The 8,333-nt window shown below is 45.2% G+C and overlaps 1 protein-coding gene across 2 annotated transcripts in view; it reads right to left on the minus strand.

Annotated features, from left to right (window-relative positions):
- Positions 1–4,962, minus strand: part of sycp1 (synaptonemal complex protein 1) — a 70,882-nt gene extending 65,920 nt beyond the window's left edge. For both annotated transcript variants that reach the window (XM_055654807.1, XM_055654806.1), the window contains exon 1: positions 4,103–4,962. The gene's annotated coding sequence lies outside the window, so the exon portion shown is untranslated. The remainder of the gene's footprint in view (positions 1–4,102) is intronic.
- Positions 4,963–8,333: the final 3,371 nt, after the last annotated feature.

Consider the following 8,333-nt stretch of genomic DNA (forward strand, 5'->3'; position numbering starts at 1 on the left):
CACCTCTACTTCCTAAGAAGACGGAGGAGATTTACGATGTCAATGAATAATCTCTTGAACTTCTACACGTACACAGTAGAAAGCATATTGACCGGTTGCATCATGGCCTGGTTTGGCAACTTAAACACCCAGGAACACAGAAGATTGCAACAACAACAAAAAAAAGAATGGTGAACACTGCCCAGTCCATCATTGGTACTAACCTCCCCACCATCGAGGGCATCTACAAGAATCGCTGGCCTCAAAAAGGCAGACAACAGTAAGGACCCACACCATCCTGGCCACACACCCATTTCACCTATGCCATTAGGAAGAATATACAGGAGCCTGAAAACCGTAACGTGCAGGTTCAGAAACAGCTTCTTCCCTACAGCCATTAGGCTATAAAACAATACAATTTCCTATAAGCTCTGAACTACATAAACTTGGGAGCTTTGTTTTTTTGTTGTCTTTTTGCACTATTATTGTCTGTTTTTTATGTGTGCGTGCATGCGTGTGGATATAAATATATGTATGTATGTATATACATACATACACTGAACTTTTTTTCTCTCACTTATTATATTGTTTACAGTGTAATTGTTTTTATTTTTTTGGTATGTGTTAATGTATATCTTTAATGTTTCTCTGTGTGTCGTGTAGGGGTGGTCTGGGGGGGTAAGGGGGGGAACCGCTTTGGTTGTCTCCTCCATGGAGAGGCGACTTTTTCCAGGTCGCCTCCCCCGTGGCCTAACAACAAGGATCGGCGCGGCCTTTCCTGGAGATGCGCCCGGGGCTTCAGCGGCGGGCGCAGCGCGGGCTCTCGGTGTGGAGCGGGTGAGCCCTCGCTGGGGCTCGCTGGAGGGGAGCGCTCCGTTTCGCTGGCCCGTGGCAGCCGGCAACCTGAAGCTCCAGCTGACGTGGCGTCTACAGACCCGTTGGGGACCCGGTAGTAGAAGGAGCTTCCACCGCCGGCCCGCGGCCTACTTCTACCGCGGACCCGGCGTGGACTTACCATCGGTCTGCGGTGCTTCTGGCTGCGGCGGGGACTTTAAATCATCGACCGCCGGCCTGCGGCCTACACCAACCTAAAGCTGCGGTGTCCGGTGGGGAAGAGATGATCCTGGACCGACTCTGGTCCCGACCACGGGGGGAAATGGAGGAGGACTGGCCAAATTTTGTGCCTTCCACCACAGTGATGAATGCTGTGGTGGATGTTTGTGTTAAATTTTTATTGTGTATTGTGTATTCTTTATTATTGTACCGCTGCTGACAAATTCATTTCACTTGCACTTTATGTGCAATGTGACGAATAAAACTGATTGTATTGTATTGATTGTATTGTATGATCTTTACTTATTCTGTTGTGCTGCTGAAAGTAAAAATTTCATTCTGCTATCTCGGACACATGACAATAAACAGTCTTGACTCACATTTATCTGAATTAATCTCTATTTGCATTCCTCATTTCACTTGCCCAACTGCTCAAGATTCCACTGTAATTTTTGATTCTTCTGTGATGCCACCTATTTTTGTGTCACCTGCAAATTTACTAATCATGCTTTGTACATTTTCATCCACATTTTGGATATCATGTGCGGCCGTGGCGCTGACGGACGAGAGGCCGAAGCAAAGAAGTCGAAGCCAAAGGACCGAATGGAAACGAGGCCGAAATGCCAATAAACCGAAAGAGTCCGAACACGAATCGCCTACTAACCGAAAGGATAGGATGCCTAAATGCAAACTAACAGAAAGGGCGGGATGCCTAAAAGCCAATGAACCAAAAAGCTGCGTCACCTAATAGCAAATTTACCGAATGGCTGCTCTGTCGAAACGCCACCTACCCGAAAGGCGGCGTCGCCTACAAGCCAAAGGACCGACTGTCGCTCAACAGAAAAGTCCAATAACGGACATGACGTTGCCGGGTGCGGGACTTGTCAGCGATTGGTCCAGACCCCCGCGTCCATCACATCACTGTGAAGGGATGAACATTGTCCCAAACTTCCGCTCCATCTGACCCTCAGCCCACGGAGGGTGGCCGTGGGAGAGTGGGGGCTGTCCCGAGGAATGCACACCTTCGGCCGCTTTCAACTTGGTGCTTGGGTTCAGATTGCCCAGTCACCTATGGCTTATGTGGGAAAATGAACCCCACACTCCCATCTCCCCCTTCTCTCTCCCCCCCTCTTCTCTCTCCTCTTCCCCTCCTGTCCCCCCTTCTCTCTCCCTCCCGTCTCCACCCGCGGGAGTGTCCCAGTCACTGACCGCGATGCACCACCATTGAACCCCCACACCAGGGTGATTCCCCTCTCTCCCTTCTCTCTCTCCTCCCTCCACCCGCGGGAGCGTCCCAGTCATTGACCGTGATGCACCGCCATCGGACCCCAGCCTCTACACCAGGGTGATTTCCCCCCCCTCCGGCCCCCGGACTTTGACACCCACCCCGGCTGCGGGGACAGATGTTTTATTTATTACCGTCTCGGTGCTTGCGGAACGCACCCAAGCTCCCACGCACAAAACAGGCAGCATATCTGAGAGAAGGAATGGGTGACATTTCGTGCCGAGACCATTCTTCAGAGTGCGTCTGAAAGTTCTCAACCCGAAACGCCACTCATTCCTTCTCTCCAGAGATGCTGCCTGTTCAGCTGAGTTACTCCAGCATTTTGTGTCTATCTTTGGTGTGACAGTTGTCTCATTTCATCAGCTTCGTGTATTGCGCGCCCAGAAGAGACTCTGTACATGCCGCTTGCATCTATTCAAACAAGTGTGCTCAAATTGAAATCCCACATCTTTGAGAGGGAGGGATGGAATGGATGTAATCACTGGCTAAAACAAAGGCCGTTAGGACAGGGAAATAATGCCACCAGTTAATTGACCATGTTCCGGAATAGTAGGTTAGTAGGCGTTTTGTGTTCGGACTCTTTCCGTTTATTGGCGTTTCGGCCTTGTTTCCATTCTTTTTTTTGGCTTCAACTTCTTTGCTGCGGCTTCTTGCCTGTCAGTGCCACGTCCGGGTAACTTTGATATAGATGACAAACATCATCGATAACTGTGGCATACCACATATCACAGGCCTCCAGTTCAAAAACAACTTCCACCACCACTTGTCTTTCCAGCTATTAAACCAAGTCTGTATTTGGTTTCCTGGCTCTGCCTGGATCTCATATTTTGAAGAATTCAGCAGGAATACCATCCATTCCCAATGCCTTACCAAAGTTGGATTGGCTAATTGCTTTCTTGGCTTCATCCAGAGTTGGCAGTAGGTTAAGATCATCGTGAGTCAGCTTCTTTGGTATCATAACCAAGGCTGCAGGATCAACAGCAGAAGGCCTGTTGAAGAGGTTGGAGAAATGCTCTATCCAACAATCAATGGTGTTTCCTTTGTCTTTGAGCAAAGTGGTGCCATTACAGGAAAGGTGTGGTGATGCTGAACTTTGTGAGTCTAATAAACAGCTTTTAACAATCTGCAATTCTCATTTGAATTGCTCAAGTCAACATTGTTCTGGACCTCATCTGTCTTGTGACCCCTATAATTGTCTTGTATTTTGCGGAGTTCTTTCTGAACTTTGCTCTGTAGGTGTTTGAAGCGATCTCTCATTAATTCAGAGTTAACATCACTCTGTGACATAACACAGACATCGTTCTTTTTGTCCAAAGTTTGATTAGCTCATTATTGTTCTCATCAAACCAGCCCTGATGAACCCATTGCTTAGGTCTATGGGCCATCTTCCCCAGCTCAGGTAACATCTGTTTGAATTGGTTTCATTTCTCTGTTGCTTTTTCAGTCAGTGCTCTATGAGCAGCAAGCATGCCGTCAAGGTGGCACTGGCAGTTCTCACCCACATCTGGGCGCTTAAGCTTCAGTGTTGAACGTGGCTCAAGAAAGCTTTGGCTTTTATACAGTGCATTGGAGCAATGTGGAGGCTAACATCACCAGTCTGTGATTTGTCCAATACTATGCTCTGTGATTTGTCCAATACTATGCTCCCCGAATTTATTATTTTCTTCACCTGCATTGCTACAAAAATTGTAATGGATTCATTTGAATTTCTAACAGTTTTTTCCAAATAGTTCACATTAATTAACAATCTTCACATGAATAATAGTTACAACTATAAATACTTACATGCTTTTATTTTTTCAGCCAACCGTGAAGAGGAATCATTTACAAGAGAACACAGATCTCTTGTGGCATTATGTCTAGTGATAAACACAATCACATTTTTGGTTCATATAATTTTATGATGAAGTATCTTTGTCATTTATAAAAATCTGTGCTGTCTGAGTCAATAAATTTGCTGAAAATTAACCGTATTGAGATTATATTGTGAAAACTTGAAATATATTGTAGTTGTTACAATTCATTGAGTTAAGATTAACTTTAATCCTTGTATTGAAAATAAACAAGTAACTTCAATTTCTTAGCAAACTAATTTTCATTATTTCCAAGTTATGGATCAGGTCAGAGTTTGGGTATCCTATGGTAAGTGGCTCGCCACATGATCTTTCCATTATCTACAATGCCCATTAAGGCATATAATAAGTGATCGGAGTGGAATGAAGCTATTCAGCCCATCATGTCTACTCCACCATTCAATCATGGCTGATCTAACTCTCTCCTCCAAACCCATTCTTCTACCTTCTCCCCATTACCCCTGACATAATGGAACACTCTCCACCTCCAATGGCATGCAAGAAGTTCAACAACTTCAGAAATGGGCTAATCAATCAATCACTTTAACATTCATTCCCTCCATCCTGGCACACTGTGGCTACAGTGTGTGCTATCTACAACATGCAAAATACAAAGAAGAGTATAGTAAGGGAACAAGCTTTCAAATTATATCATCCATGCTGAACATGATGCCAAGACTAACTCTTAACTGTATGTACATATTCCATATCTCTCCATTCCCTGCATATCCATGTGCCTAGCCCAACAGTCTCTTAAATGCTACTATCGTATCTGCCTCCACCACCACCCCTGGCAACAACACATTCAAGCAATTCCCCACCATCCATATAAAAATAAATTTGACTTGAAAATCTCCTTTAAACATTGCACCTGTCACCTTAAAGCTATGCCCTCTAATATTTGATATTTCCATCCTGGAATTTGTTTTCTAATTGTTCATTCTACCTATGGCTCTCATAATTCTGTCAGATCCCTCCTCAACCTCAAAAAAAATCCACGTCCGTCCAACCCCTTCCAGTGACCAATACCTCCTAATCCAAGTAACATTCCAGTAAACCTCCTCTGCACCCTTTCCAAAGCTTCCGCATCCTTCCTGCAATGGGACAACCAGAACTGCACACAATACTCCAAATACGGACTAACCAACATCCTATAAAACTGCATCATGACTTCCTGACTCTAATCCTCAATGCCCCAACCAATGAAGGGAAGCCTTCTTTCCCACGGTATCTACTCATGTTGCCACTTTCAGGTAGTTTCGGGTTCAGATTCCAAGATCCCTCTGTACATCAATGCTGCTAAGGGTCGTGTTATTATTTGCATATTTTCCACTTACATTTTACACCTCATACTTGCTTGGATTACACTCCATCTGCCATTTCAACGGCCATTTCTAGAGCTGATCTATATCCCGCTGTATACTTTGACAGCCTTGCTCACAGTCCACAACCTCGTCAATCTTATTGTCATTTGCAAACTTACCAACCAACATATCTACATTTAAGTCAAAGTAATTTACATATATTGTGGCATCAGGGGCTGACACCATGTTTTGGCAGTGACCACACCGACACTCACTGTAGGGTGAACTCACACAATTTATTTTATTTAAAGTGGTGAGAAAGTCCAGAACCACATAGGTGCGCCGTCCCCTGCCGTCAGAGCGCATGTGCGAATCTTGGGCTTAGTCTTCGAAGGTCCCAGCTGCTTAGTCTTTGAAGGAGAAGGCATGGCGATCGTGGGCTTCTTCCTGCAATGATGGCACAGGCTTCTTCCTGGCAGCTGAGCTTTGGGCTTGAAGAGGCGATGCTGCCTGTCTCTGGATTATCCTGGCAACCAGTCTTTACCTCTGTGTGTATGTAAGCACAATCTCTCGTTGTATCTGGCATCTCAGGCGTGCCCCGGCCACTCAGTCATAGTCTCAGCTGGAGGCACTGGTTGTCTATGGCTTCTTTCCCTGAAGTCTTGACCACACAGTGTCGCTGGTGGTCTCTGATCTGTCTTTGTGGCTGTCTTCTTCAAACCTGCGACAGGGGGGAAACAACTTGGATGGAGGCATCCCACTTTGTCTCACTTCCTTCTACCTTCACCTAGACTGGCTAAAATGTCTAGGTTTTATGGAGAGTAGGCTGACAAGATTCAAGTGGCCAATCAATATTAGCTAATTAAACACAGCTGTTCAAAGGTTCAAAGGTCTTTTGTTGTCACGTGTACCAATTAAGGTACAGTGATATTCGATTTACCAAACAGCCATACTAAAAAAAACAACAAGCACACAGCTACATAAAAGGTAATATAAACATCCACTACAGCGGATTCTCCACTTTCCTCACTGCGATGGAAGGCAATAAAGGCAATCTTCTTCCCTCTTTATTCTCCCGTGGTCTGGGCAGTTGTACCATCCACAGTCGGGGCGATCGAAGCTCCCGCAGCTGGCGATCGAAGCCCCCGCGTCGGGGTGATCGAAGCCCCCGCGTCGGGGTGATCGAAGCTCCTGCAGTTTGGAACTCCCGAAGTTGGTCTCTAACCTGAGACCTCGAGCTCCGCAATGTTAAGGCCTGCAGACTCTTGCGGTTGGAGCTCCTGAAGTTGATCTCCAGCAGATGCTGCCAGCTCCACGATGCAGTGCGGACGGAGATACGATATGGAAAGAAAATCGCATCTCTGTCGAGGTAAGAGATTTAAAACGTTTTCCCCAACACCCCCACCCCCCGCATAAAACAAGCTAAAGAACACTAAACCATACATTTACCACATACTATGAAACAACAAAGAAGGAATGGACGAGACAGACTGTTAGCAAGGCAACCATTAGTGGGAATTGCTGGGAATTGGCCTCTCCTGGCCTGTCAGCCACTTATAGGGATCAGAGCGACATTCAAGGGAGAAGGTGATGTCACAAATCTCTATATATTACAAACAATAGAGGTCCCAGCACTGATTCCTGTTGAACTCACAAATCTCCAGCCTGAATATTGTCCCAACACCACAATCCTCTGCCATCTATCAGTAAACCAGTTCTAATGCATATGACCAAGTTGCTGTTTTCTACTATTTATTTTTTCTGCACCTGTTTGAAATGACCAACTCTTTACCTTGAAACCTAAAACAGAAAATACTAGAAAGGATCTTTGACCTTAAACGTTTATCTTCTCACCTGATCTGCTCAGCATTTCCAGCATTTTCTATTTTCGCAAGCTTCTGCAGTTTCCCCTTATCTTGAAACTATGCTTCATTCTTGGTATTGAGGAAGTGAGGCGTAGGTTCACCAGACTAATTCCCGGGATGGCGGAACTGACAAATGATGGGTCGACTGGGCTTGTATGGGTCGACTGGGCTTGTATTCACTGGAGTTTCGAAGGATGAGAGGAGATCTTATAGAAACATATAAAATTCATAAGGGATTGGACTGGCTACATGTCGGAAAAATGTTCTCCATGTTCAGGGAGTCCAGAACCAGGGGTCACAGTTTAAGAATAAGGGGTATGCCATTTAGGACTGAGATGAGGAAAAACGTTTTCACCCAGAGAGTTGTTCATCTGCGGAATTCTCTGCCACAGGTGGATGTTTTCAAGAGAGTTAGATTTAGCTCTTAAAGCTAACGGAATCAAGGGACATGGGGGAGGGGGGGGGAAATGCAGGAACGGGGTACTGAGTTTGGATGATCAGCCATGATCATATTGAATGGTGGTGCTGGCTCGAAGGGCCGAATGACCTATTCCTGCACCTATTTTCCATGTATCCTTGTTCAAGACTCTGCCACTGATGAAAACAGTATAACAAAATAACATAGATCTCTGGTACACAAAATTGCTGGAGAAACTCAGCGGGTGCAGCAGCATCTATGGAGCGAAGGAAATAGGCTTCTCTAGTGTGCTAACACCATAGATCATAGATCTCTAGTGTGCCAATAATAAGGAATCTTACTTTACTAAGAGTTAATAGTTCAGCCTGAAGAAAAGTTATTTTGTATATTACTTACGTTTTTGTTGCTCACATACAACCACAAAATAAATTTATGTTACCTCATGGTGTTTGCCAGGACATAGAGATACGCAAGATGAAATTTGCAGGACATGTATGCAGAATGTCACCAAAACGTGCACCTAAGATAGCAATGACATGGCAACCTGACGGAAGAAGGAAAAGAGGCCGACCAAAA

The sequence above is a fragment of the Leucoraja erinacea genome, chromosome 24 (genome assembly GCF_028641065.1).
Source record: "Leucoraja erinacea ecotype New England chromosome 24, Leri_hhj_1, whole genome shotgun sequence".
Taxonomy (NCBI): Eukaryota; Metazoa; Chordata; class Chondrichthyes; order Rajiformes; family Rajidae; genus Leucoraja; species Leucoraja erinaceus.